The sequence below is a fragment of the Triticum aestivum genome, chromosome 2D, assembly GCF_018294505.1.
Source record: "Triticum aestivum cultivar Chinese Spring chromosome 2D, IWGSC CS RefSeq v2.1, whole genome shotgun sequence".
Taxonomy (NCBI): Eukaryota; Viridiplantae; Streptophyta; class Magnoliopsida; order Poales; family Poaceae; genus Triticum; species Triticum aestivum.
Genome location: NC_057799.1, coordinates 345029010 through 345034948, shown reverse-complemented (window position 1 = coordinate 345034948; position 5939 = coordinate 345029010). Strand labels below are relative to the sequence as shown.

The following is a 5939-nucleotide window of genomic DNA, read 5'->3' as shown; positions in this document are numbered from 1 at the left end:
ACAGCTTACCCTGCAGATCGTCCCGGGATAAGAGATGGGCTTGAAGAGAAAGGCAAGTTGAACTCGTTGCTGTAGGGCCGAGTTATTTTCTCCCTTCGATCCAACAAGTTCCCCTTAAAACACAAGAAACAAATAAATGTTGTAGCCATAAGCATATGTAAACACTAGTCTATCCTGTTTTCTGACAAATTTTTTATATCACAGGCATTAATTTTTTTCCGCAGCAGGCGTAAATTGAAATAAAAAGCAAAATTAAGCAGCGTTGGACTATGAATTGTAGGCATATTTTTTTTAGCAGTAGGGAAATATTACGAGGTCACAAAATAGTGAGGCATGACAGAAAATAAGAATGATTTTATACCATTTTATTATAATATATTAAAGATATTAAAATGCACATATACAATTAAGTCCGCGAGGCAAAATTCCCTTGAACCGGAACCAAAGCTGGGGGAGGTTTGCGGGCGTCCGGACTCGTGCTAATGTACACAGTCCCACCAGAACACTCTCCCGCGCGAACCGCTCTAGGACAAAATTTCATACCGCAAGCATAAATAGGTTTTTTCCGTAGTAGGCGTAAATTGAAATAAAAAATCAAAATTAAGCAGCATTGGACTATGAATTGTAGGCATGATTGTTTTTGAGCGGCAGGGAAACATTACGTGGTCACAAAATAATGAGGCACGATAGAAAATAAGAATGATTTTTTGTTATAATATATTAAAGCTATTAAAACGCACATATACGATTAAGTTCGCGAGCCAAAATCCCCTCAATTCGGAACCAAAGCGGGGGATGTTTGCGGGCGTCCGAACTCGTGCTAATGTACGCAGTCCCACAAGAACACTCTCCAGCGTGAACTGCTCTACGACAAAATTTCGTACCCCAGGCATAAATAGATATTTTTTCGCCGTAGGCGTAAATTGAAATAAAAAAGCAAAAATAAGCAGCGTTGGACTATGAATTGTAGGCATTTTTTTGAGCGGTAGGGAAATATTATGAGGTCACAAAATAATGAGGCATTACCGAAAATAAGAATGATTTTATACTCTTTTATTATAATATATTAAAGTTATTAACACACATATACAGTTAAGTCCGCGAGCCAGAATCTCGAAACGGAACCAAAGCTGGGGAAGTTTGAAGGCATCCGGACTCGTGCTAATGTACGCAATTCCAACAAAACACTCTCCCACGCGAACCGCTGTAGGAACTGCGCCGGCGTATCGATGTCGGCCAGCCACTCCAGAATGGACGCGACTCGATGGCCTTGATGTCGGTCGGAGCGACCTGACAGGACGGGAGTGTGGCACCGATTCAATGCGGGCGCGACGACCGAGAAGCATATTCCGACCGCCGCGCCCATTGAAGCAGCATCAATCCGCCTGCCCGGGCTAATTAAGTACGGCTCCAACGTCGACCAACCCCATCTTTATCTCATCTTGGCTCCTCTCCGCACAACCATAGCATCCAATCCGATCCTCTCCTGGACCGGCAAGATAGGCTAGTCAGGCTCTTCCGGATTGCTCTCGGCGCCGGCGGAAGATGTTCCTTAAGATCATGGCGCCGCCCGCGCGTGGTCTTTTGTTCCATCATTCTCCTCTACGCCATCAAAGAAGGAGGTCGTGCTCTCCTTGGATGACCAAGAGTAGCAACAGTCACCCCTCCTGGCCGATGCTGCCGCAATGGACGAGGAGTTTTAGTGACAGTTCGAGCTCCCTCTGTGACCGCAATTCGGCGCCACCCTCGCCACTGCCTTCCCCGCCTCATCACTGATTGCCGCCCTATCGATGCCCGGTCGCTGTGAAGCTGGATCCATACCTGGAGCTCACGAATGCACACGGGCACCTCGTGCCATAGCTCAAACACTATGACAGGAGAATGTCGCCGCGGTGCTCTAGGAACGTCCGTGTTTCATGACATGGCGCAATGCGCATCACCGTGCCGTGTTCGCGATGTTGCGCCAGACTGGGTCCTTGCAAACGCCGCGCTGGCCAAGGCCTATACCATCTACCAGTCAAAGACCACGGTGAAGATATCTGCGCGCGGCGCCGGTGCCGCCCCGACGACCAACTGGTCATGATCGGCTTGGCCTAGCCGCTGGGCTCCGCCGCCCTCATCGCCGACAAGGGCAAGGGAAGGGCGGTGGAGCGGGGTGGTGTCCGCGGCTGACGGTACCATGCGCGCGACGACGAATGAAGTTGAGCAGAAACAATTCACGGCCAATCAGGTCCGGTTTGAGCAACAAAAATCAACATTACTTCACCCATCTTTCACTGAATTTTTACAAACATAGAAGAAGCACATTGTGTTTGGCACAAATATATGTACATGTGCGTGTCAAGCAAGGGCCAGATATGATAATAACAAAAATTATAAATTATTTCGCATAATTTTTTACTACTGGTATTCTTTTGTGATTTCGCACCAAAGTTTTCCTTTCCCTCCATTCTCTCCCGCAATAGCGAATAAGCACGCGCGCTTGATTACCATGGCCCCACCCGCCATACGAATCAAGAACGCAGACCAAAATCTGGCATCGCGAGGAGGTCAAATCGGAAACCTCCCCTCCCCCTCCCCCATATCTTATCAACACAGTTCCCTTCCTCGTCTCGTAGGATCTCTATCTTGAGGAGATCGATCATGGCCTGCCCTCCCTCCTGAACCTCGTAGCTGACCCCGCCGCCGCCGATTCATTGAGGATTTGAGGTTGAGGGCACAAGAGGCATGTCTTGTTCAGCAACTGGGATGGAAAGCAGATCAGTCCCCACCCCCGATTCATAGAAACACAAGGTAAATACTAGTACGACTTGACGATTTTGCCTCCTCCCCCCTTGGTTCAGATCTGTCCCTTATATGTTTTCTAAGTACTCTTCTCTTGTGTGAATTTGCTAGTGCACACCAAGTGTTTGATAGCTGTCCTCTGTTATTGGTTCACAATTTTGGGGGCCTTGAGATAGAGGGGGTTGTTTCAGATTCTTCTTCTATAAGCTTACACGTTCCCTACTTGATTGAGATTAGCTTTTTAGGTTTTATTCATTATAGTGCCCTGACGCCTCCTTGTTTTGGTGTTCCTAGGTTTACTGAACATAAGAGGTGGCTTAAATCTAGTAACTATTAAGGTTTCAGGTGTGGACGCGTGCAATATTTCAATGTAGTTCTGCACCATTACTACCTTGGTGAGTTCAATCTCTTCATAGACTTTCTTTATGGACCTCCAATTCTGACTATCCTATTCTAGTTGGGTAGTACAGTTGGGTTAGTTCTTAGCATAGTTTCTTTCTTTCTTTCTTCGTGTGTGTGCAGACATTTGTGACCTTGTTATTTTCTTATTGCTATCATATTGTATTCTGGCTGGGGTGTCATTTGTAGAAAATGGACGATGGAGTGACTAGAACAAGTGTTATCTTGGTCGTACCTATGGACAAATTGCAGTAAGTATCATGTCGACTAGTGAGGCCCTAATAAAATGAAAAATGTTAATTTTATTATGAATATCAGAACATGATCTGCAGCAGCACAACTACAAGTCCAGTCTACAAAACGACACACTTGTTCTCAAAATAAATGTTAGTGAACAACCATGTGCACGATAGTGAAAACACATGTATACTCTGCAACACACTCAGCCTTGGCCCATGGGATCTCCTCACAGTTCCAACTTGAAAATCTCATCAGCCTAGCTATAATGCTTGTGCATGAAGGAAACCTCCTTAACACCAAAGAGAATGAACTTGGGTGTCCTTGAGCTTATGATCCTCTTACTATCCGTGGATAGTGTTAAACCTGAACATGTGTTCCCCCCTGCAAAAACCAAGTTAAACATCATACCACACAAGTACAAGTTCATCTTCCCTAAGCAACTGAAATAGATCAACAGTTAAATTACTAGTATCGAAAGATAACTGCATTTTATTCATAGTAATGTTCCCAGCATAGAAAAAAAACTAAAAAGCATGGGGTCATTGAAAGAGCTGCTATATGGAGTTTCATTTTGTTACTTGCTCTTTTTCTTATACACCTGATGAACAAAATAATGGACCCCTTGCAAATTTACATTTTAGAGTAACGGTTTCATGTCTTAGTTCATCGTTTTCACTATGAAATAGGAATAGCTTGATTTATTCCCAGTACCTACTCAGTACTAAATGAGTTGCTATTTTGATTTGATAAGGAACAAATGTGGTAAGACTTATTTTTATTGATTGTAGGGGTAGAAATTACTTCAAAATATGATTGTTTGAGCTGAAATCTGAATTAATCATCTTCACATCTGTGGGGATGACTGTCATAAGGTCGAGTAGGACCACAGAATATTGTCTTTTACATAATTTATTTAAACTTTTGGTCATTGTCATGTTGCAGCAGATATGTAATGGACAAGAATTTCAGTGCACGGGCGAAGGGAAATAGATTCTGCTGCAGATAAGGTATATATCCATTCCCATATACAATATGTTCAAAATATGTTGCTCCAATGGTTATGTATCTACTAGTCGTCTTGCTAAATGCTGTTAAAAATAAGAATGTTAGTGCATGTCAGGGAGAAAAAACTTCTGTTGCAAACAAGCGGTATCCTTTCATAATCACATACAAATTTTGTTTAGACTATTTGTGGCTTCTTTAGTTGTTTATTACTTCTTTGCTATCAGTCTGTTGTCCAGACTACAAAAACAACATAAGGTGCTAATGCATGCTGTAAGAGTGCTCGAAGTGGTTCCCAGAGTTGGATGGATGCCAATGAACTATCTGTTGTGCTCAAATTCATTTCATATGTTCCCCTGTTTTGTTTCTGTCTTCTCATATGGCAACTTTTATTTTTTCTAACAGGCAGGAACTAAAGTATTCTTGAAGAGCCCGAAAAATCATAACAAGGGCGTAGCTCTAGATACAATGGTAAGTTCTGATCCTAAATTTAAACTTGATGGTCCTGAAATTAGAAGTGAATTCTGGGTAGTGCATGTCGATATGGCACTAGTGCAAACTTAATATTTGGTATGAAGTCGCAAAACTGCAATACTCTCGGTAATGCATAAAAATAAAAGCTTGCATGGCCTTCAACCTTTGTACGTGACTAATATTTGCCTATATTACTACTTGCATCATGTCAAGGTATTGTGTGTTAACAGTTCAGTTTTGTTTTCTTGTTTGTAGATTCAAAAGATAAATGGATGAGTATATGGGAGCGTGGGGATTATACTGCAATGATGATGTCGATGATCCGTTTCATGATGATGATGACGGATGCATTTAGTTTTAGTTATGTTGTAGGGATGACGTTCCTGTCGGATGTTGTTCCTTAGTTAAGATGGATATTTTCAGTTTAAGTTTCACTGTCAAGAAAATTGTTAGATTATGCATCACATTTGGATGATGTTCCTCCTGTAATATCCACTATTGTAATCCAACAGTTTTGATCTAATATATGATTTCTTCCTCTCGTGAGTATATCGTGTTGTTTTTCGTTCACTTGAAATACATAATTATCGCCTTTACATGGAGCATTAATTTAATTGCTAGCAATATATAATTATATATACATATAATGTTATTATTGACACTATATATGTACCAACACTTGAAACGTTGGAAATTCTCCGTTGCCAAGCAATGGGATTTTGATTCATGTACATCAAGCACCAACATATAAAATTGTTGTAAAGTCCGTTTTATCTGTTGTTCTCTTGCAACGGACCCTTTTACCAACGATAGTATAAGCGTTGCATTATGCGCTAGCAACACTGGATAAGGCTACGCATCCCAAACCGTTGGTAAAGAACCTAGCAACGCATATATGGACATTTAGATACGGAAAAAGGCGTTGCTATAGTGGGGGTCTTGTTGTAGTGTTTCTTCATGCTTGCTTCATGAACTTTGGGGTTTGTTAAACGTCATCCGTAACTGGATGGCTATTACGGCGGCTTACGGGTTCATGGGAA

The 5939-nt window shown here is 42.3% G+C and overlaps 1 long non-coding RNA gene across 2 annotated transcripts; it reads left to right on the top strand.

The window, feature by feature from the left end:
* Positions 1-2571: 2571 nt before the first annotated feature.
* LOC123049308 (uncharacterized) lies at positions 2572-5448 on the top strand. 2 transcript variants are annotated; one of them, XR_006423554.1, is made up of 5 exons: positions 2572-2793; positions 3079-3179; positions 4369-4430; positions 4831-4896; positions 5155-5448. It is a non-coding gene; the product is annotated as an uncharacterized lncRNA (long non-coding RNA). The 2 variants fall into 2 exon arrangements; XR_006423553.1 differs by having other exon boundaries at positions 4366-4430.
* The last annotated feature ends 491 nt before the right edge of the window (positions 5449-5939 follow it).